Source organism: Danaus plexippus, chromosome 23 (assembly GCF_018135715.1).
Source record: "Danaus plexippus chromosome 23, MEX_DaPlex, whole genome shotgun sequence".
NCBI lineage: Eukaryota > Metazoa > Arthropoda > Insecta > Lepidoptera > Nymphalidae > Danaus > Danaus plexippus.
Genome location: NC_083551.1, coordinates 2271237 through 2297660, shown reverse-complemented (window position 1 = coordinate 2297660; position 26424 = coordinate 2271237). Strand labels below are relative to the sequence as shown.

At 29.0% G+C, this 26424-nt stretch overlaps 1 protein-coding gene across 2 annotated transcripts in view; it reads left to right on the top strand.

Annotated features, from left to right (window-relative positions):
- Positions 1-1107: 1107 nt before the first annotated feature.
- The window catches only part of LOC116774878 (soluble guanylate cyclase 88E), a 55441-nt gene continuing 30124 nt past the window's right edge, over positions 1108-26424 (top strand). For both annotated transcript variants that reach the window (XR_009753089.1, XM_061524131.1), the window contains exon 1: positions 1108-1283. The gene's annotated coding sequence lies outside the window, so the exon portion shown is untranslated. The remainder of the gene's footprint in view (positions 1284-26424) is intronic.

The following is a 26424-nucleotide window of genomic DNA, read 5'->3' as shown; positions in this document are numbered from 1 at the left end:
TAATTATTAGAATGTTTTCTAGACACTTGAAGTAATTTATAAGGATAAGATTGTAAAATATTTGTATCCTTGCGTGCGTGCGCGTGTGTACACATTATTATTTTTGATTGATATACATTTGTCAGTTTGGAACAATCAAATTCCTTTTGGTATCAATCCGAAAAAAAAAGTATAAAGGAATATAGTACTGTGACTTAAAATTCGCAGATAAATTTTAAATAAAATAATACTAAAGAATAATTATCTTATATTTTATCATATACATTCAAACTTCCGTCAAGAATTGAAGGTTCATACATGACCAATTTCAACCAGGGACACCTGTAGACACAAGTTCATCTTCAGGGCAGATATGCCAAAATATAATAGGTTTCAAATAGCAGGAAAATTGGTCTTAGGAATTTGGAAATTAATAGACGACGACGACTAAATGACCATTAGTAAAGTTATTACGTCTTAAAGATTATAAGTTGAAAAAAGGAAAGTGAAGTAACAAAGGAAAATAGGATTTAGTGCTTCTAAAAATGTTTGATTGCAGCTACTAAGGCTAGTGGAAAAGTTACACCACTTACTTATTTTATATGTACATCTGTAGAGTAAATACATATTCTAGCCTTGGGTGAATTATATAAAATTTCATTAATTATATTTTGTTAATATATTAATTTAAAAAATTATTATCTCTATTATATATATACATATGTTAAGTCAGATATCTTTCCTTCAAGCAAAAATATTACTTATTATGATAATAATTTGATATACATTAGAATAACACATGAAATATTAAACAAAGTTAAACTTAGCAATTTTTATTTATAAGCCATTGATATAATATAATTGATAAATGATAACAGAACTTCATACTCAACGCTCCGAAAGACGAAAAAATATAAAATAAATTCCAAATAACAAATTAAATTCAATCAAATATCCTAATATATTTTAATACCTCAATAGTTCAAAGTTTAACATATGTTACTTAGTATGAACAAATAGCGTTTAACGAACAAGATCAACCGTAACTTGTCCTTTCTCTGGTTATCCCGTAAAGCGCTTGCGGGTATATTATTACTCGGACAGTGTTAGTTGCGCGCTACACTCAGAAAGCGGCGCTCGGCTCAGGATGACGTTTATACTTAGAATCATTTAAATCCTCTACATCCGGAAAGTGTTTTGTTATTATTTGAAATTCAGTGGCCTCATATATTTTTTTGAACTGGTGTTTGTGTGTGGTTTTGATATTCATTCGGTTTTTTTTCATTTCGGAGATATAAATACAGGTAAAATTAAATTTTTATAATTGTTTATTTTCTATTTTTCTAATCGAAATATAGAGTGTCTTTAAGAGCTTTAAGCGTGGATTAATATAATTAATTTTCAATGAAAAATTAATATTTTATTACTTTTAATTTTTTATTTTATTACATATTATGTACATGACACAAATAATGAATATGAATAATTTTATTTCATGGTCTTGAGAAAAGTGTATTTGTAATATTCACATGTCTTAAATATATTTTAAAATTCGAATAACTATAAACTATAAAATAGATAATCGATCTATTTAAAGTACCTTTATTTAAATAAAAAAGTATTTAGATCTCACGATGTCTCAAGCTTCCTTCAATACGACTTATACTAACAAACAAAGTTATTAAAAACTTTCTCGTTCCATATCGACCTGAAGCGTATTTATAAAGTCATAAATAATATCTAGATCTCATACTTATTATTTATACCAAACAATTTTTTTATTATTTAATATATATTTTTATTAAATTCTATTTTTGAATAAATAAAGCTGGCATATTTGTTTTTTATCAAATATTTTTTTTTATATTTTTAAATTACAATATGTATAAATAGAGCTGGCATATAATAAAATGTGATTAAAAAGTACAAGAACACTCAAATGTAACAAGCAACAGATATCTGATGGCGGTCATATCCAGAAGGTCACGTACAGCCAAGGTTGATAGTAAAGGTTTGATTGTCAAAGATCATAAATAGAATGTGATGACCATAAATAAGAAGATATCTGACAATAATAATGTACACTAAATATATTATTATTAAAAAACAAAAAGGAAAAATATATGATTATTAAATATTTCGTATATTTAAAAGCTTTATATCAAGTGATTAAATTTTTGTTGTACTGATGCTGACATAATTTTTTTTTTTCAGAACGATTTAATTTTTTTTTTCATGGATATATTTCGTTACGAGTTTTTTTTATTCATGATTAATTAGTAAAGATTTAATGCTAAAAGAAAAAAAAATATAATCTTCATAAAGTTACGGTGGAAACGAAAATTTTTTATGTCATAAACAATAAAATTTCTTTTCAACAAGTTCAATTGTATTTCGTTTTGGTAAATCGAATCAAAATATCTATATATGAACCTCTTGATAATATATTATTCGACATAAAAAACGTACTTAAAAAAAATATTTGAAAACCTCTTTTCATAAAATCACTAATCTACAAAACATTAAATGGTTTGGGAATAACTTATACACTTTTGGGAATAACTTATACACTCGAGTCAATAGGGGTGAAGGAGGTGAACGTAGGATTACAAGCTTCCTAATCTTATAAGCCTTAAACGTGGTTGTTTATCAGCTGGTTTTAGGTAGGCGTTAGAACATTTTCCGTTTTAGTATTACATAAATTCTTGTTAAGTCGGTAATTGGACCATTTTTGTGGGATTCTGTTACTTCGTAAAGCATTTACTGACATTTATTTTACTTCTATACAATTTATAGATACTTTTGTTTTAAACATTATTTATACATATATAATGTTTAGAACAAATATATAATGTTTATATATATATATATATACATATACAAATTAATTTGTCTTGTTGATTTATATTTGTAGGATATTTATTAAACAGGACTCGGCAATTTCATATTAAAAAAATGTTCAAAATATTTAATCCCTGTAGTGACGTTTCTTAGGAAAGCGTCTTAGTCCGTTCCATCTGTCCAGCATCGCAAACACAGAAACAGGAAGTCAAAGGAAAATGTAATTAATCGTTGGATTTACTTATAATTAATTGCTGACATTCAATTAATGTAAAAGAAATACGAATGCAATGATAACTTATATCATATTAATACATTAACAGACAAATAAATTAATAAATTAAAATAATCTATTTTAACAACCAATTAAACCTTTTTATATTCTTTTGCCAACCCATTTGTGTATTTGTCCGTTTGTATCAGATAATATATAAAACGGCTGGTCCGATTTTAATGGGATTCTCATCGGCAGATAGCTGATACAATAATCAGTAACTTAGACTTTTTTTTTGTATTTTTAGTTAATCAATTATTTAGTTAGTTGATTAATATAAATAATAGTAAATATGTCATCCATACATTAGAGGATTAAATGCTGTGCTGAAATAAATTCTTTTCCATTCTTACTAAACTATTTTGTGAGAAAATTAACTAATAGTAACACACAACCGTTTAAATGATATTAAAGCCTACGCTTTTGGTTAATTTCATCACCAAACGTATACACACGTCCCATACAACAAGATTAATATTGCTATGAGAATTACAAAACACTTCTTAAACAAACAGTAATCAATTTAAGTAAAGAGCTCTGATAACAAAATTTTAAGGAGCCATGAATAGAAACGACGCGGAACCAATTTACGGTTCAATTTAGTGTTACCCAAAAAAAAAAATCCTTGTTTGTATTGGCTGGTCAGATACGCGATAAAATTTGGGATGAGAGTAAAAGAATCTCAGACTAAAATATATTTTCTTTCGTTAATTTTTTTTTTATTAATTTTATTTTATCACTTCTTATTTGGAATATTCATGAATAGAGAGTAGTGAGATTAATTTAATGTTTTTATATTTATTTATATACCTTTAAATTAATTTTATATGAATTACTATTTATTAAGTTTACACTGTTTCTGTGCTTATGTTAATTACCTATAATTACATGGGTCAGAGACTTACACGAACACGTTAGTAAGACAATAATATAACCAAACTAGAAGGCATTGATTTGCATTTATTCAGAAAAGTTGAAGTCGGTTCTAAAGTTGTTAATTTCAGGTTTTTTTTGGGAAAAAGGTTTCAAATATATTGCCAATAGTTAAAACAAACTCATAATATAATGAGATCTAAGACTTTCGCGGGCTTTCATTTAAATGAAACTAATACTTTTCGGATTATATTACGCGTATTTTATTATTTTTTAAAACTACATACACCCGACATTACGCTTACTTTGCAGCAACCATGGTCACGGGCGGACGAAATTTAAGTTCTATGTATGGTACATGACATAAGTTGTATGAGAATTTAAATTTAAATTAGAAAATATATAATGAAAAATTAATTGAGAAACGTTCGGGATATTATTTTCCAGTCGCTTTACCAATTAATCTAACGTGACCGAACACGAGTTGATTAATTCCGTATTTTCATATGTATTTTTAATTCTTATATATATACTCGACATTGCAACTTAATATGGGAATCTCAAATAAAGAATATTCTTGAATAAAATCACAATCAAAACATTCCAATAATAAAATAATGGACGATAGCGTTAAACCGCATAACGAAACGTAAATTCGTAAAAATTTCCATTTAATTTTTGTGGTATTTTGTAAATTGTGCGTTCATTTTGAACTATTTTCGATGTTTTCATTGATCTATAATTACTTATTGTTAACTGTGTTGTTGTAAATGAAAAATGTGTATCTTTCAACTAGTTTATAAAACTCATATATTCTCTAATATTTAAACCCCTCCCGAATCTTTGAAATTCTGTACCCTTAATACGTGTTCATCACGTCAAACTAAACACAGATAGTTTTCAGTTTTTTTTATGTCATAATGTAAAAATATATTTCATTAAACATACATATGGTACGAGTGGTTATTGAATATCTGATAATCAGAAGCGATTTAAAGATCCATTAATTTGAATTTAACTCCGCATCTACAAAACATGTTAGTGTAGTCTAATATCTTAGTTTACCCTTAAAGCTTGGTCGAATCATTAACATAGCGTCAGTAGTTTAAGTTTTTTTTTTCAATGGGAAAACTTCAAAGTGTCAGTTTTAGTGTATGACCAAAATATCTACTAAGGCTGTTATTAACAGCACAGTATTTGGATACATTTGAGAAACAAATGCGAGCTACTGACAGCTATTAAAATAATATTTTCCTGTATAAAGCCAAAGGTATTTTATGAGCTTCTTCTATCAATGATTTGGATATTTTATATTATAACTTAAGTGTTTATATATATTTATACATATATATGTATGTTTTGTTCCTTCTCTGTTACAACAAAACATAAGAAAAATACATTAATCTCATAATTTATTATTACAGGTAATTCGGCGTATTTATTCCAGAGTGAGTAACAATTGAAATTTAAGGTTAAAAATTAAATAACAAAATAACATATTAGAATTAAAGTACAAATCCAATCAAGATAGCTGCCAAAACTGAAATTATTAAAAACATTTTGTTCGTTACAACGAAATTACTTGATTAATTACCTGTTTATATTTAAATGGCATTTTTTATCTCATAAAATGTGCATATATATAATAGTACTAATGGCCAAAGCTTTCAACCAAATGTGTTCAGATGGAAATCGATGCCGTAGCAACATCGTAGCGTCGTAGCGTCGTAGCGTTTCGTAGCTGAACTCTACGTAAATCAATTTTAAAATGTTTCATTAAAAATGAGTGTGATTAATAAAATGATCTGATATTCTATATAAAATCCACATAAAAAAGAATTAATAAATTCATTTATGTGTAATTTTAGTAATAAATGTTTCCGTTGCTTTGTAAATGTAAATCTAAAAAAATATATATTTTATAAATGTTGTTTTTTTTTAGTAAATACTCGCTACCATATTTTTTAAGTCCAAGTTTTTAATTAAACAGCATAGGAAGCGGTAAAGGAGGTTATATTATTGAACTGATATATAATTTAAAATGCTATTAATAATCAGAATACATCAAGATCATAAAAAAATATTAAAAAAAAAATTAAATAAAGATATTATAAAATTTTTGCTTTATTTATATTCGTATCTTCTTTTCTCTTCACTTTTAGATTAACCCTAAGTATAATCTAATAAAAATATTGTGAACCTGTATTTTATACCTATGCATATAAATTTAAGATATTTTTAATATTTTTAATCAAAGAATTGAGTCATTGAGAATGATGTTAAGGCGAAGATGAATGAAAATAATATATCTAAATAAGTATACCTCCCCTTAATGCTAAATTTGATATATCATGTATAAAATTCGTAATTAGCACAAAGTCTGTGATCCCTTTAAAATACAACATTGTTAATTAATTTAAGGGAAATGTCATAATTTTATCTCATACACGATTATGTTTCGAATACTTTGAAACTTTCATAATGTAATATACGTTCATGTTTCACTTCACTTTTCACGTTATTCGGAAATGTTTAACTGAATTTTTTATGAGATATATTTCATTATAAAGTATCCCTTATAACTAATTTATAACTATCCTTAAGACATGTTCCAATCAGGTTTTCGACGGTTGTGTAATATTATTTGGATAGGGGCCTCTTAAACCTACACCTGGGTCGCAAATCGCAGGCATTGATAAAACCTCTCCCAACCTCTCCTGCAACGCGATGGACCCACGCTGAATTCACGGAATGCTTGGAAGTTTTCGTGTATAACCACGTAATTCCCTGTATTTAGTGTAACGTTCGAAACTTGTAAAAACAGAGAGCGGTATCCGAAAATGAACTAGATTTTTTTTTTGCATTTATTAAGTGGATGCGGTCATCATGGTTCAATAAACCTCGTGTTAATTTTATTATGTATTTTATATGAAGGATGTTCGTATATAAATAAACATACATATATTTATTTAAAATATAATAAGTGTATAGGTATAATAAGTTAATAGGGGGACCAAATAATATTATTTTTAACGTGGAAAGACTGTTAAAAGTACGGAGCTTTATTTAAGGTACCAAACGTCAAATAAAAAGGTTTTGTATTTTAGAAAAACGAACTTTTTTACGTACTCTTAAATATTTTAATGACGGTTATCACGTTTTGTTTGTGGTCCACCACAGATACAGTAAATAGTCTTTTAAGAGAAACGATGATTATGTTCGGGTCATAAAAATACCTAAACGACGTAACAGAAACGAAAAATACAAGTATATACGAGTTGTAATGCATTACAATTTTTATTCATTAGTCAAGGCTTCATGGAATATTAATTAGAAGCTATCAATGTACCGCTACAGGGATCAGAGTACAAGCAGGATATTTTTAGAACACATGGCAATGATTGATAAAGGACTGTCATACATCCAGATTGATCAAAAGGCTAAAGAATAGGGCACATGTCGGATAACATTCAGCCAAAATCATCTAAACAACAAAAGAGTTCCGAATGTTTTAAAACTCGGGCTTTAAAAAACATTAAGCATTTCTGAAAGGGAGGCATTAATCATTTGGAATGAGTGAAATTGAAAAAATTTTTCGCACACCATATGTTTTGCAAATATTCAAGGTCGCTTTTCGTTTAACAAGATGTCTCCTCCGTTACAGTCTGTGAATTTCGATGTTTAGTAGGTAATATTGTAAAAGTTACGATTATTGAGGAACAATGCTCTCGAAAGTTATATAATATAAACTTATAAATGTTACATATACATACACATACACACATAATACATTTGACATATTTAAATAGATCTCAGATACAGAACGTCAAATAAATAAACAGAGATTTAACATCTCAATCAAATAAAGCAACGGTACTGAAGAAAATCCTCTTTTAATGTCAATAGAGCTTTTTGTGAAGGTTTCGTTCAAATTTGCTGACTGCCTAAAGGCTTAATGTTGTTTGTATGTTGCGTTTGTGATTGCAAATAAGACTATAGGAATGTGAGGTCTATTTAAATGTGATTTAACGGAGTATAGGAGAAAACAGAATTTAAACTTTTGAAGACGAATTAGTGGTCGTAATAGCATTCCCTTGACGTGGTTTTAATAATCTTATAACACATTACGGCAAGTGTTGCCTTTGATTTTAAAATGAAGATCTTGAAAATATAAAATATTTTTTTTTTCTTTATTTAAGTTGTCTTACAATGCTATAAAATCTTTGTATATACATCTCACAGATAAGATTTTTTTTCTCTTTATATTTATTTATAATTTGCTGTATCAGTTAGGTAAGAAAGAAAAAAAATTCACATTTATTTGTACAATCAAACTTCATGTAACTTGTATTAGATACTCTTTTGTAGAGACAGTTATTATATTTTATGATTTTTCTTATAACGTGTCACCTTCAAGTGAGGAAAAATAAAGGATCTCACTTTGAACTTGTTACTGATAAAATAAATCTATAAGATTATTTGTGTCGGCCTCCGAAGCAGACATGTTTATGTATTAGTGAATTTTAAAGCGCGTTGTGCTAAAAGAGCTTGAGGTTTCTTGGGAAACCAACATCCCCAAACACAATACAATCAAGTTCAAGTTTAATATGTATTACGAGCTCACTAACGAACCCACAAGGAATAAATGCGTCGTAGCTGCGGCACGAGAGATGTACCAGCTAAATCTCTCTACAACCTACTAAAAGACTTGGGCCTGTCCAGAACTAACATATATTCATTCTTGGAACGTACTTTGAATGCAGCCCTAGTGGATTCTTTCAAATTTGGTTAGGTAGAGAGAGGAGCTTGGACGTTGGAGGTGAGCGTTTAACGCGCTTAGATAGGGGCCGCTTAAACCGACAAATGGGTCGCAAGTCCCAGGCAATGATGAAGCTCCTCTCCCTGCAACGCGATGGACCCGGCACCCGCACGGTGAATCCATTGAATTGCAGTTTCATATCAAATTAATTACAAGATTTGGTCGTTCAAAATATTGTAGTGAGGCTTTTATTTATAAACGGAATGAGTAGAATGAGTTTGATTATATAAAAATTACTCTTTAAATCCCGATCCAATAAGAGACGTGTTATAATTTTGACGTTGACATCTGTGTGCGTGTTTGTGGCATTGTAACTTTAAACGGATCGACTGGTTTCGATATGGTTTCTTCCATTTGAAAGCTTCCTTACAGAAGAGTAAGAGTATGAGCTCTTTTCCAATATAACGCTAGACATTTTTGACTTATGATAACTCGATTAAGTGCATAACGCTCATACAATATAATTGTTTAATGATGATTCGCGTGTTGTTTTTTTTTAATTATTCTAAAAAAGTATCTCAAAAAGTTTGTATACTTTATGACTGAGGCTTCACGATAAACAATAAGCACGATATATCAATGCATTCAATGAATATAAACTTGCTATCAAATGTCATGACATTTACGGCTTGTCACGTGATAATATATGTTCTAAACCACTTTCAGAGAAATGTTGTTGGCTTTACAATACAGCGGCCATATTCTTACCAATATATTGTGAGTTACCTTCTCAGATTACTTATCTATTTCCTTTATATGACCTAATAGTTAAGTACTAACTGGTTCTAATTAAATATCATTAAAAGTTAAGACATATTCTCCATAATTTTTGATAAGAATATAATGATTGTATTTGTTTTTTTTTTTTACTTCAATAATACGTAACTAACTATACATAATACTTTTCAACTTTCGCCTAATCGTTCGATATTCAAATAATTTATTCGGAAATCTGAACGAATGTTGATTTCACAATTATGTTGCTCAGGGTTGATACTGTTTAACTATTGTAAAAATACCCTCCAAACTATTTACCCTAATTCATATGTTACAGGTGTTGTTAATTATATATGTGTAGACAGTAATGGGTCAGGAAATTAAGATTTTTTGGATTTAAATATTAAACAACACTAACATTACAAATTTTTGTATTTATTTCTTTATATTATTTTATAGACAAAATAGAAAGACATACTAACTGAGTTCGTGACTTCGTCGGCGAGGAATGGCTGTTTATTTATTTATAACAGAATAAACAATTAATGTAAGCAAAAAATTCGCATTACTTTCTCATTAGTTACATCAGATGTCTGTAAAAAAAAATTCTTGCTTTTGTTAAAATATATTTATAAATATGAAGTGATATCACTAGATACATTTAATAAAAAAAATATTCTTTAAATAATACAAACACACTTTAATTGTGTTCACATATGTATATATATATAAATTAATTGCTTATATATATCTTTTATGGGAAAACTTCTGTAAACCTAAACCGCATATTGTATGCCGTTGGCTGACACGAACTGGGTTTTATCGTCTTCAAAGGATAAAATGGAATTCAATAGTACATAATTTGGATATCTTCCAACGATAAGGGAGTTAAAAAAATTACATTAAATACTCTTTGGTGTTTACGAAACAAAAAGAGAAATAGGTGTTTCGTTGATTATAATATTTCACAAACATTATTTAATTTGTAAAATAAATATGAATACAAAATTTAATCATACAGAATCCAATGTTTTTTATATTAAGTCAATTGCTAGTCTTAGACTAGTAGCGATCTCTGTTACGTAAATATAATATCCAAGCCATTATTTTGAATGAAGGCGTATCATAGCTTGATACAACACAGCCTCCAACCTGTATTGATCCGATTTTCACTGGACATCCACGATTTGTAGTCAAACTTTGGTTGAATGTTAATAAGTAAGTAAAAACTCTTTAAATATAAAAAAAAAATATTTACTTCCAGAAAATTGCTTGCGCTGACATAATGTTACTATACGTCGAGCAATTATCTTCTGTATGTGATTCAAATTCAAATTATAAATAAAATATAATAATAAAATTCAAATCCTTTGTTAAATTTGAAGTTAAACTTATTTTATCTCACTATGAAATATACATATGTTGATTTGCTGTTGGTAATATTTAAATCTTGTTGAATAAAGAAGTGGTAAAGAAATGTTCAGTTTGGAGTTTTTATATGAATATAACTTCGAGACTTACTTTGTCATAACACGCTGTTATTAAATTTCTAAGCAGATGAACATAAACTGTTCTCTCTAGTAGAAACAAAGTCTATGGCACAACGACAGTGATCACAGTTGAACGTAACCTGTTCCCTATAGTACAAACAAAATCTGTAGCGACAGTGAACGCTTGAATTTTTACATAAATCCAAAAAATAATATCAAGTTAAAACTTAACAATAATGTTGTCAAAGAATATCCTCTATCCGTGAGTCTGAAAGCTTCAATGCAAACCATTTATAACGCAACATTATATTTACTAAACTCGCACTTGCACACGCAAAGACACACAAATCGTGTACCTCAATATAAAACCTCCTTTTACTTTGTAGTGTAGGGTATCTATTTGAACAATTTTCAATATTTCCGAAAGTTTCCGCTAAGATCGAAAAAAATAATAATTTGAAGGATATTATTTGGAAAGCTAAACAACTGAATTCTGATATCCCAGAGGTTGCAGGTTCGAGTTCTGCTTGAAAGTTAAAACATTACTGCCATGTTAATAAACCTCTATCATTATATATGTTGCCAGCTATAAAAATTTGTACAAGAATTAGTAAAAATATGAATAAAATTTTATTTTTCACATTTTTTGCAAATAAATGGGTCAGTATGTCATAATGGTCTCGCGTTGTCGCGTGCGTCGTTTTTTATCTCTGTTATGATAGTGAAACCTTAAAGAGGCCGTCGTTTCAATCAGCGCGACGCCGGCTTCACTGTTTATTTTAATTTTAAATAATTATCACAATTGACTATAATGAGATCTATACATACATGCTATAAAGGCGCGAAGATTTATGAATGAAACACTATTAACGCTCCGTATGTAGTAACGATTCTAACTAAACTTAGACTAGACATACACATCAGTTATATACTAGAATTGTTTATATACAAGTTAAGACCGTTTAATTGTTTGACAGAAGAAGAAAACATGTAAGAGGATTTGTAATACATAGAAAACTTTAAAAACGCCCTCATTTCTGGATACTGATATCCAATACGGTAGATATTTAATAGGCTTCTAGAACCCTGCCTTATTTTATGAACAATGTTTTGCCTCTAGAGACTAGAACCTTTATATACATTCTTATTTCAGTAAAATCAACCTTACACAAATACATATAAAAGTAATATTGCATTTTATTCTTTCTTTTATCAACGTTCTTTATAAAAAAATATAAAATATTTATTTATTTGTATAAAACATTATTTGCACAGATCCTTCATAATGTGTTTATTTTCAATTTTCTAGGTAATAGTTAGGTGCGCGTTCTCGTAATACTTAAACTCAGACTCGTTCGATTCATTAGTTATTATAAATGGTTTAAATATCATCATACAAAACAAAATTGCTTTTATGCTCTATACAGCCTCTCTTCATATAAAATCATATAACTTCGAATATAGTTAACTTTGCTTTGTTAAAATGAAATAATTTGTCAAATAAGACATTATGATATAACAGAAAAACTAGCTTCAACTAACATTATCTTATCAAGAAGGTATTAGGATATTCAAAAATGTCGCATTAAAAATTCCTTCATAACTATACTTTCAAAAATACAATATAAATAAAACAATATTATTATCATATTAATATGAATATTACTATAAAATGTTATTTCATAACCTTTTTCAAAATTAATAATTAATTCTTTGGATTATTTTAATTTCAATGTCACAATTTATGCTTGACATAAATGTTTTTATGAATGTCGAAAAAGATGTCTCCTGGTATGCGAATGACATTTGGAAGGTTGTCAAAAGTAATAATTATCTGAGGGAGAATAAAGTTACAATTCTCTACATGACACTGGCAGAATATACTGTGCAGGTCTTTGCACGGATGAAGGCCATGATATAAAAAAAAAATAGTCATGGTGTTGCCATGTGAATAGTTGTGTGGATTTAAAATGAGAGGTTCTTCAATAAAATGCTTAATAATAAATAAATACCGACCTCCTAAAGGGTACATTTATTTAGTGAAATAGATATATATCATTCCTTTTATTTGAATTTATTTGATTTGAAGAATATCACAATAAAATAATAATAATATATATATATTAATTATGAATGATAAATATGACATTATATATAAAGTTCATTTTATTTAATTCAACAGACAAGTTGTGGAATCATATAAAAATTCTCTTAAATTTACGTATCAATAAAATGATTAGCGAAGGCTGTAAGGGAATTGTTATATTGAATCTGTACATTATCAATCCGTCTCGATCATTAACTTTAGATTGAAAAAGTTGTAAGCAAAGATCTAAACATTTGACACAAAGGGGAGTTTAAAATGAACTTTAAACAGAAGTGAATGACAAAAAGCCATTGTCACTTCACAGACCTATTAAGACGTAAGCGTTCTGTTCAAAGCTCCGACAGTTCAACTTTGATTTTTAATCTATAGCCATTCGATGTTCAAGACATTATTTTGGATCGGTTGAGAATTTGTTTGCAAAGTAAGTATTTTTATCTTTATATAGATTTGTTTGTAGCTTCATTATAGTTGTTTCAAACACACTCAAGCCTTGATTTTAAATTTGTAGATTTATTTCGACTTAGTTAATCTTTTTAATAATTCAACTGTATATACTGGAATTTTGAAAATGTCGTCTCGGCCCTTAACAGCTGATTCAGGCGCTTTAGTCTAGTTACTGTTTTTAAAACGTGCTTTTAAAAAAGTATGTATATTTTTTTATACCGGAAATAATAAATCACCCTTTTGGCGCCAATATATGTACTCAATTTATATAAACACGAATATATCTTTATTTGTATTGCTCTTTGCATTTAACTGAGATTTAAAGGTTCATTGACATTTTCCTTGTATTGATACAAAATGTAAGAAAGATTGTTATTTATACTAAAATGCCATTTTTATCAGGTCTTACAACACGAGAATATCGTGAAATCCCGTAATTTATTGCTTGCACAATCACATACGTGTAATTACTTACAAACACAGAATAGACTCGAATATCTAAACTTAACAAAGAACTTAATAAGCTATTATTTACTAAATAACTCATTAGTTTAATTAATATTTATAACGAGATCTAAGATTTTCGCGAGTATTCATTTAAATACCTCGTCTGCCCGTGATCACGGTGCTGCAAAGTAACCGAAACTTCGGGATTATGTAGTTTTTAAATAATAAAATCCGCGTAGTAAATCCGAATAATACTAGTTTCATTTAAATATTTATAACCTTATTAGGCTTACGTGTAATAATAATAAAATAAACGAATAAATAGCGTTAGATCCGAACAGTTCGAGTATTCCCAGGGGATGGGAATGTATAATGGAATTACAAAATTATGTTTGTCTGGAGTCTACATAGGTAGAGCTTGCAAAATAAAACACATTACTAAAAACATTTATACAATTATGATCTTAATTTAATTGGACATAAGACGCAGAATTGCATAACGTAGTTGAATTTATTGGAAATTGTTTTTTTTTTTTAATTTAAAGTATATAATATGTTAGCCTTCAGCCGGTGATTAGTTTGCGAGGCGATGGTCAATTTTTCTAATTCCATTTCATGTTACTGACAAATTGAGGATTTAAGAACAATTTATGCAGAAGAATTACTCAAATTAATTAGATTTTATATTGACTACAAGGCATTTAATTTATCCAGTAATTTCAAAATTTTACTCGAAAATCTGTAGCATTTGTAATGGAAGTGTGCTTCTGCACAATGAATGTATCCTAGTTACTGTCATACGTGTCACAGAGCGAGAGTTGAGAGGAGATATGCACGAACAAAATAGTCTATATTTAAAGTAATAAGAATCCGGCAACAAGTTGCAAAACATATTTGTTTTATTGTTTATTAAACTCTTGCTATCAGATTTAAACGACACGTATGTTGTTTGGGTAATTTGATGATATATCTTAGCAAAGAAAAAGGATTTTGTAAGGGAATCCAATCACAATAAAAGCGAGGTGAATTAAACTACAAATGTATGCACGTAGTTATCGAAGATTTTATTTTTATTTTGTAATGTTTTTGATTCCAATGGTTACTGTGTTGTCGGTGTGACGAATGTTTTGTTTATAGATGGATCGATGTATGTCGAAGCTGGAAATATCACACCTCGCTGCATATTCTAAAAACTAATTTTGTTTTGATCATATATGATATAAATTATTTGAGCAAATAGTATATGTATATGATAGGTTACAAACAAACATGATTCTGCAGACGTGAAAGGAAATTGTATCCTTACAATAGTATTATTTCGAATGAAAGATTGAGATGAATGAAAATTTGTTAATTAACTAACATATTAACCGGGAAAAACGACTGTCCAGTACATTAAGTCGTTGATATACTTTACATAAACACTCCATTAAATGTGATTAAATGTTTTATTTTGACGGTTTTTTTTTCTCGTACTCGACTATAATAAAGAAGTTGCCAGTTATAAGTAATAAGCTACTGTTGACAATATATAATATTTTTCATATATGTGAAGATCTTTATTGAATAAGATTTAATATCCGGCTGAAACGTGTAGACCTTTGCTCATAAATTTAATTAAAAATGTTACGTAGAAACTTTTGAAATTACGAATATTGGCGGCATGTAATAATTTGTAGTCTGCATTCCAAACATGAAAAAATGTTTTAAGTTTCAAATCCCAACCAAAAATCACACTGAGACGTGGCATAAATTATGGCATCTTTGTAAATAATACCAATATTATGTGGATTGATGGAGGGATAACAACTTGTCGAACAGTTTATGACATAAGTTTTTTGGTTGAAAACAAACATCACATTTAGTAATATAATATTGGCTGTTTATATAAATGTTGGAAGTACTCACGCTTGATACATACGTCTAGTTATTTAGTACTTAGAATTACACGTGTTTAATTTATAATCTGTGCAATGATTTTATATTCACCAAGCTAAGGTACAACTATATTGTGTTTAACTTGAGAATAGGGAAATACACATAAACGGAATATTATGTCAAAATACATTCACGAAATATTTTGGTGGTAATATTGATATTATTATTTATACGTCTTTTATAACTTGATTTGCACCCACAAGATATTATCTTAAACTAAAAAGTTACTACAAAATATAATTAATTTGTATTGTATATAAATTTTAAATACTCCCAACGTTAATATCTTAGAAGCATGATCATTGAAAAATAAATGATATTTAAGAAGAAAGTTATACTCAGTAATGCTAAGAACTCATTTTAACTTAATAAATAAATCCGTAAAACAAAGGTCAAAAGCTCTCTCGTTGTCAGTATGACCTACATCTTCCACACTTGTACAATCAAGGGATATATTGGCATTGTTAAAGTATGTTTTTTCCTAACTTTTGTCAGTCATCTATGTTTACTTCAGGACTAAGTTAAAAGAATTTAGATTAAGCCTCAATATAAATTCTTTGATTCTTACTCTTTATCCTTGTGTTTTTTATTAACTTTCGAAAAAACATTTTTTTAAGATTAATCCTATCAAGGACACAGGTTTAAAGGTTGATAAAAGTGTCAATTTATATAGATTTTATGATTTTCGCGTATATACACAAACCTATCTTCGTAAACTTATAAAATGTATAACCATACAAAATCTTAAAATAAGAAACCAATAAAAAAATCAATGACGAAATCTAGGCACTTGCAAGTTTTTAATTTACAAACAAATGCTAAATTCTTTAATAATATAAAATCCTAATGTGGTCTATATAAAGCTTATTTAAGATTATTTTCACTAAATGAATAAGATTTAATAAGACAACCTACCTCCGTCACGTCATAGCAGAATGCTTAACAGAATCACTTGTGGTCACTGATAGCATTGTGATGAAATGCTACCCGCTGTACCACAGGGCTGTCTCAGTTTGTGATATAGATTAGAGGTGACTCTGTTATTTTTTACCTTATTGCGCTTTATGACAATATTCCCTTCGCTGTAGATATAACCTTTATTGCTTAGGTCATAACGATTGAGAACGAGAAGTGGATTTAAGCAAGATTTTGACAATTTTCCTCAAACGATTATATTAAAAAGTCTTTTAAGGAGCTACCATTACGTCTTTGGTAGGAACTTTGCATTAAATTAATGGACACGGTCATCGAATATACTTAAAAGTAGTGTCTAGCGGGGCCCAATGACGCAAGACTTATCTGGTATCATGGGTAATTCTCTAACTTTCCTTTGTGATATAAATTATGTTTTGAATCAAAGGTAGTGGAACTACTTTGTTCGTTTTGTGAGATAGTAGTGACTCTAAAAGGAAATTTTAGGAAAAGTGAACAAGACTATCTGTATTACCCTCACCTTGTAGAAGAGCTTACATGATAATTTTCATTCAATGAGATCTAAGATATTCGCGTGTTTTATTCATTTAAATGAAACTAGTATTTTTCGGCTAATCTACGCGTGATTTATTTTTGTAAAAAACTACATACTAGTTTCATTTAAATTTTCATTCAAGATGATAAACTTGTTACTTCTTTTGTTGTTATCGACGGATCATTTTTCTGATATTCCGTCTGTTTGTATACAGGAAATTGAGCCGTTGATGGTAAACGTACCAGTAAGAGTCTGTTCATTCTAAACTTTAAAACACATTGAAATTGTAAGCAGACACAGAGGTAGATAGACCAATCCAATTCTTTACTGCGCTCATGAGGAAGGCGGAAGTATGTTTCTTCGTCCGGATGCGAGGAAAGTCTACAAGGAAAGGAGGGAAGCTAGCCTGCATCAGCTTGTCCGATGATAGGAAAGGCATGCAGGAATTTAAGCGTGTGATTCCTGGGCACATTCTTTAGATTCTATCCTGTGGTTAACCTTGAGCCTGGTTACTTTTCGCCTGTACCCTAAGCTGAATAAATTGGACTTATCTGATATATTTTATTATAGTCCAAAACCCTTGGCTATTGTAAGGTGGATTTAAATCGTTGGATAATTGCGGTGGCAACAGGATCTTCTCAAGGTGTTCGAAGTTTTTATAATCACGCCAGTTTTTCGCAAACGTCGGTGTAGACTGCTGACTATGTGCCAACTTCACAACGCTCTTAAATTTCTTTATGACGTCTTAAACAAATAATATATAAGGATTCTGTTAATATATAAAACATAAAGAAAACATGAAAACAGAAATGTGCAATACGTGGTCATGCTGAATACTTTAAACCCAAAACTGATATAGGTGAGGCAATAAAATATGTATATAATAATTAAAAAATTTCAGCAATTATCATATATTAAATATCATCGTAAATGTATTTTCAATACTTTTCTAATACTTAAATTACAATACTCGTATTTTCTTCAATGGAGCCGGTTTCATTTTTATTTATCGCCTCTAGGAGTTTCAAAGCCTTTGAATGTTTATTTTCCGACGCTAAAACCTTATAAATATCGGAATCAAATTAAAGTTTCCATTGGAACTGGTATCTTGTTGCTGACTTTATTATACCTTTCTTAAATGATCTCATTTATATAAGATAAATCTAAACTATTTTCTTAAAAAGATACTAGTTTCTGTTATTGTCTTGCGACTTTAAATTTATGGATTTGACTTTTACATTATAATTATCGAAATTGACAATGGAAATATATTTGGGATTATATTTCGGAAAACACTGTACAGCAATTTAAAATAACATTATAAATAATATGTAAAATTCTCGTGTCACAATGTTCGTTCCCGTACTCCGAAACGGCTTGACAGATTCTCATGAAATTTTGTGATCATATTGAGTAGGTCTGAGAATCGGCCAACAAATATTTTTCATACCCCTTAGTGATAAGGGTTGTTGACACTTAAACTTTTTTTTTAATTTCTGAACGAAATTTTTTGTTTTAATTTTTTTATAACGTGGAATCAAAAAATACATACAACCCTAATTTTTTTTTATCACCAACCTAATTTTTTTTATGTATATGTAAACACAATACGAGTGTATGTTTGTTTCGGCTTATATCTAAAATGGCTGAACCGCGTTTAACGGGACTTATTGGCAGGTAGCTGATGTAATAAAAAGTAGCTTAGGGTACTTTTTTCAAGATCCCGAATGACCATCCCGAAATTATAACGAACGAGTGGGAGGCAGAGCGCATACGGGGCTTTAAAGTTTTGTAATAGTTTCTTATTATTTTTCTTACGCAGACGGAGTCGCGGGTAACAGTTAGTAAATATATATGTATATATTTAAAACCACACATAGGTTATGCAGTAATTAAACGATTAAAATAAAAGTTACGAAAGATAACATTAAAAAACGGATTTTAATACGAACTTCAAATTTTTTCAGAGTTTGAAAAAAAAATACATATACATTTTTTGAAAATTACATTTTTACATATAGAAATGGTAAATATAGAAAAGTACCAGAGATAATGTACATTAGTTATAGCAGATTTACGTAAAACGGGGGAACAAGGCAAGGGAGAGTGTACGGTTACATCTATGTCAGTGTAACAGAAAAAATCCATTTGTTGATATATCTATACGAGTTAAAAGAATTGTTGTTAGAGAATAGGAGTCTTAATCCGAAATATATATAAAGTACAAGTGGGAGCACGTGTAGTGGATTAAAATTATATTTATATGACATTCTAGTTTTAATAGATTATCTTTATAGATTGGGCGAAGCGAGAAATACCTTCATAGTTTACTGAACTTCACTTGAGTTATAATTTATAAACTAATAATGCTTAATCGAGCCTTCGAGAGGTAAGCCTGTAATTAGTACAAATCAAGAAAACATTTTCGACCATTAAGTCATTCCACTAGAAGTATTTATATAAAAAATTAATGAGTTATATTTATTTTTTTTATTTTTTTCTATTAGATTCCGATCAGATGTTTATCTACTAACCTCGTTTTGAATATCAAAATATTATATAAATACTAAGAATAATATTATAATGAACTTATAAAACTATCAACACAATAAAAACAAGCAATTTTTATTGTTTTACGAACTACCACATTCTTTTTGCATGTGTTTAATTCAACTATTTTAATTTATTATTCAGTTTTCACCAATATGGCCGGCTTTTAAAATGGCGGACCAAGCCTTACCACAAATTTGCATATTTAAAATAAACAGACAGCTTTCAGTTTTTCGTTCATAAATATTCTCTCACAATAGAATCGATGAAGTTTTATAAATAAAACTGCAAGCCCTTCGTGGTGAGTTTTAAGATGCTAATTCGTTATAAAACTACTATCATTTTGGCACTATGACATTGAGGATAAAAAGGAATTTATAATGATAAATAAAATAAAAGATTTCGAAACATAATATGAGACGAAACGTCTCAGCATTCTAGGAATCACCGTGCGGGTGCCGGGTCCATCGTTGCAGAGAGAGGAGCTTCTACAGAGCCTGGGACTTGCGACCCAGGTGCAGCTTTAAAGGGCCCTATCAAACGCGCGTTAAACGCTCACCTCCATCGTCCAAACTCCTCACTCTATCTTACCAAATTTAAAATATGGCATTGTAAGTAATATTTGACGTTTTAAATTCGAAAGACTGCTTTAAATTTTTTTAAGGATTTCTCAATTAAATTACGTCATGAAACTTACTTGTCACATTGTTGTAGTTTTGTCTGTACTTGTGTTTTTCGGTGTACGTATGGTTGTAACTTAACTTTTCTGTTTGACGGTTATTTATATTTTAAGGTACATTTTTTTGGACTTTCTAACAAACTCCTTTGTTATCTTTGAATTCTGTATCCAAAGAATTAAGAATCAACTAGATTTCTTGACTGTAGAATAAATTTAAAAAAATCTTATGTTCGGAATGAAGCTAGATTGTTTCCAGACTATTCTAGACTTTCAATTCATCATACAATTAACAAAACTAATATAAAGCAATCAAAATGTTATCACATTTAAGATGAATGAATCAAAATAACATTTTAATGAAACAAGTACTATTGAAAATGTATGGGAGCATAAACGTTTATTATGTAATCAACAATAACCATTAGCAATAGATTGGAAACTCAATATCTGTTGTCCACAGAAATGTAAGAAGCATTAAGTGAGATACGGCCATTGTTCCAGTTGTCATGACAACTAATATGTTGTGTTTGTACCCCAACACTTGTCTTGAGTACTTCAGACAAACAACTACAAATTTTATTAGCCTGAGGCAAAGAAGAGTAGGGTTTGTTTTGATGTGTATGTAAAGATAATTGTATTTTGATATAGCACATTCGTTTATAATGCTATATTTGACGCTAAGATGAGAAAATAGAATATTTTTTTTGTTTCTGAGGGCGGGAAGGTTACGTGTACATCCGTTAATATTATTTCGTCTGGCTTTATTATGACAATCGCGTTTTTAGGCAAATTGATTTCAACCATTGTTTTCGAATGGAATTTTTTTTTTATTTCAGGTTTTTCTTCAAAAAGTATAGGTATCTATTTTAACATGTCAGGTGACATACGTCGGAAGCGGATGTTAATTTTGACACAATTAGTTAACCAATTACCTAAAATATAGATACATTTAAGAAAATATTATAATGGTCTGAATAATAATAAAAAATCAAAAAGTTATCGAGAACGACGCTTCATACATAAAAGACAAGAAGATTTTTTTTTGTTTTTTGTAAACAAAGATCTTTATGAGTTAATAAATGTATTTTAAAAATATTATTTTAAATACTAGATATCTATTGATTACTTATATATAATTCTTATATTCCACAAAATATTAAATCATTAGAATTTTAATTAAACGACAATAAATACACATCCGACTTTGAACTGTTATTAACGTCACAGTACTTTCACGATTCATTTAAAACTATAAAACGTTTCTTAAAACTATTAATTTTCAACTATTTGATAAAAACCTTCTGTAAGTTTGTGTTTAATTTAAGTCGACATTTGGACAAACTTCGTTCAAGTCAAGTAGCAGTCTGGTTCGGAGAACAATCACTAAGTTTCTCAATATGGCATCAAACACTTTTGTAATTATTCTGTAACTAATCGAGTAATCGATTCAACTATCGATTAAATTCAGATTGTATTGGTGTATTTCGACTATGATACGAGTACTGTATGAATACTAATGAGGACTAACTTCATATATATTAATGTTAGTGTATAAGTGATCAGCTTATATCGCATATCCATATGTTATAATGTCACACGTTGAGGATTCCAATTAAAGCTACGACCTTACTATCAGCTGACCAGCTGTAACAGTTAGATGGAAACCAACATAGCTTTGTTTTCTTCGTTATTAGTTTAGGCTTAGAATCGTCAAAGTAAATAGCAATATAAATTTTCAATAATACTTTTAACGTTCTTGTAAAAGAGTGAAGGTTTTGTGAAATAGAGTCTTAATAAATACGTATTAAAGCCTCATTTCAATTGAATTTCAGAAACAGCTTGTTCTAATATGAAATACGATTAGATTAATAGTTTTCATTTGCAGTAAAATCTCGTACTTATATTTCTTAGTAACATAGTTTTATAATAAAATCATTAGCGAGTGAAGATACTTTATTCAGCAAATATTGTGGCTTTATTGTGACAATATAAATAATTCAAAAGAATGCTTAGTACAGGTTTGCATCGTAACTAAACTACATACAGAGAGTTAACAGTTTTTAAATCATAAATCTTCTCACATTATATGATTTCTTTGAGCGTTTAACGCGCGTCAGATAGGGGCCGTTTAAACCTACACCTGGGTCGCAAGTCCCAGGCACTGTTATAGCTACTCTCCCTACAACGATGAACCCGGCACACGGTGAATACGTGGAATGCTGAAAAGTTTCGTCTCCTTAATATTGGAGAAGAAACGGCCAAAGCTCCGCATGTAGTCTGACCGAGCAAACTTGTAATAAGCGTACTAACCGTTTATTTAACATTTCACACAAACTTTACCAATACGAAACTAGACTTCAGAGGCACACATGCATTCATCCACAGTTTATGAAACTAGTTTTCTAACTGTGTCACTAGACGGCTGAAATTCATGCCGGTTTCCGCAAAATTTAACAACTTTGAATTAACTTTAAATAGCTTGACCAGCTGTTAGTAGCTTAACTATTACTAATTATATCCTCAATACAGTTTCGACACTGGTTTTTTAAACTTCATTAACATGTCTATTAGTATTAATTAATTAAGCTAAACTTTCTGGCTTTTTCACAAGTACATCAATATGTATATATGTGTGTTGTGTTCTGTTGTGTGTGTGTTGTGTTCTGTTGTGTTTGTGTGTTCGATTCCTGATCCTGTTGACGAGTAATTCATTCTCTGTTTTCTATAATGATATTGATGCAAACATAAATATATTGACAATTAATTTAAACACACTTTAGTATTGAATTCATTTCTTCTTATTTTTTTATATACTCTCATTGATTGTTAGTGTGTATTTTAATTTATTGAACTTTTTCTGTGTTAGTTGTAACACAACAGTTGTCTTGTGACACACAGACTATACATGTCGTCAGTAGCTATATCTTTAATTATAATTTGTCAAAAGATTAGAGGAGCTTTTGTCTTGAGTTAAATTTAATTTATAATATATTAGGAAAAATATTTTGCTATAAATCTGATAAAATTTTATTTTTAATTTTACAGTCAAGTTGTCCAACAAGTCAACATTCAAAAGCGTTTAGGCATAGCTTATATACGTTTCGTGATATATATAAATTATTAAAAGAATTAAATAAACGTCTTTATTCCATTCAAAACAACTCCGTATTTTCTCCACACAGTACTCAATATAATACGTCAAAAAAAAGTTGACATTGGCTGTTGAGTTGATATTTAACGATTCCAGTGAAATGAAGCCAGAACATAACAAAAATTATTAACAGTATCCTGACGCGAAAAAAGTTCCCGTTATAAAACAATAAATAACACTTTACACATAATTTTATTCTAATAGAAGTTCCATTCCAATTGTGTTCAGTTAATTAACATTTCACACAAACTTTACCAATACGAAACTAGACTTCAGAGGCACACATGCATTCATCCACAGTTTATGAAACTAGTTTTCTAACTGTGTCACTAGACGGCTGAAATTCATGCCGGTTTCCGCAAAATTTAACAACTTTGAATTAACTTTAAATAGCTTGACCAGCTGTTAGTAGCTTAACTATTACTAATTATATCCTCAATACAGTTTCGACACTGGTTTTTTAAACTTCATTAACATGTCTATTAGTATTAATTAATTAAGCTAAACTTTCTGGCTTTTTCACAAGTACATCAATATGTATATATGTGTGTTGTGTTCTGTTGTGTGTGTGTGTTGTGTTCTGTTGTGTTTGTGTGTTCGATTCCTGATCCTGTTGACGAGTAATTCATTCTCTGTTTTCTATAATGATATTGATGCAAACATAAATATATTGACAATTAATTTAAACACACTTTAGTATTGAATTCATTTCTTCTTATTTTTTTATATACTCTCATTGATTGTTAGTGTGTATTTTAATTTATTGAACTTTTTCTGTGTTAGTTGTAACACAACAGTTGTCTTGTGACACACAGACTATACATGTCGTCAGTAGCTATATCTTTAATTATAATTTGTCAAAAGATTAGAGGAGCTTTTGTCTTGAGTTAAATTTAATTTATAATATATTAGGAAAAATATTTTGCTATAAATCTGATAAAATTTTATTTTTAATTTTACAGTCAAGTTGTCCAACAAGTCAACATTCAAAAGCGTTTAGGCATAGCTTATATACGTTTCGTGATATATATAAATTATTAAAAGAATTAAATAAACGTCTTTATTCCATTCAAAACAACTCCGTATTTTCTCCACACAGTACTCAATATAATACGTCAAAAAAAAGTTGACATTGGCTGTTGAGTTGATATTTAACGATTCCAGTGAAATGAAGCCAGAACATAACAAAAATTATTAACAGTATCCTGACGCGAAAAAAGTTCCCGTTATAAAACAATAAATAACACTTTACACATAATTTTATTCTAATAGAAGTTCCATTCCAATTGTGTTCAGTTAATTAACATTTCAATGCTAGCTTAGCAATTTTCATCTAACGTTTGATAACAAATAGATTGATAGCATGATAAAACTAACTGGCTCTTTAATTTCCCAGGTTACATATACATTCTTCGACGATAATAGTGCCGATAACATATTTAATTAACACGACTATTAGATTACACGTCAAATGGGTTAAAACATGACTTTTAGGTTATACGTCAAAATGGCTAATGCATTTTTTTTTTATCAAACAGTTAGTTTAAAATGCGCTGAGTTCACAGACATTCTGATTGTGTTAAATAAAATTATTATATGTGTACTAAGTACCAGCCCCTGCTTCGCACGGGCTCTTTACAAAAAATATAAAATAACCGATTTAATTTTGAAAATTATTAAACTTATATTATGATAACTTTCAAATGGTAAGTTCGATTTAAATGATTTAAAAAGTAATTTACAGATACTGATGTAGGCTTGAAACGAAGTAATTTATTTTGATAAGACTTAGTACCGTATTTATGTAAATAGCTTTCCAATAAACGCTTTAGGAATGCCAATTTTTAAAAGTTGTAAAATGGATATAGTATGTTATCCTTAAGAGATAGACATATGCCATTTTTTGTAGACCTATGTAAAATACATAATTCCACCATACATTGTTTTGTTATATCTCAAAGGGTTTTGGCAGAATTTCCTTAAAAGCTGACAGACGGCTCATTTTTTCCCGACATCTTCAACAAATATCGTTAATGTACACACAAATCAATACAAAACCTTAACAAATTATATATTAAAACCTTTCTCGGGAATCACGCTATCGAGTGGACAAAACCCCTTGACAATTGGTGCAGTAGTTTTTCTGTTTATTGCGAACAGACCGACAGACAGACGCGGCGAGGTACTTTATTTTATAATATATATAGATAAACAACTAATTCGGTAAAAAGATAGCCTCAAATACAAATCCATAAGTAAAATTACGTCATGTTTATGTTTGAACTAATCTTCTAACTTTTTTTACTATTTCTCAAACTAAAATTGAAACAAGTAAAACAATTTAGATAAAATAAAATCGACGAAGCCATTTATATTTTAACTAATAAGTTAAGTCATTTTTACGAAGAAACTATAATTTCGTTCGTCTTTGTTTAAACTATGTTGTAAAAAATAATCATTTCTGAAAAAAAAAATGTTCTTAGTAGCCAAATAGCATATTACTTTAAAAAAAATATATATACGTTTACAGTCGATTAAAGTAGACAGATAATATAAAGTTATTTGAAATAGTTGAAGGTCTCAATGTATTATTGTTTAAAAATAACAGTAATTTCCAGTCTACAGATAATATAACGTCATTTGAAAT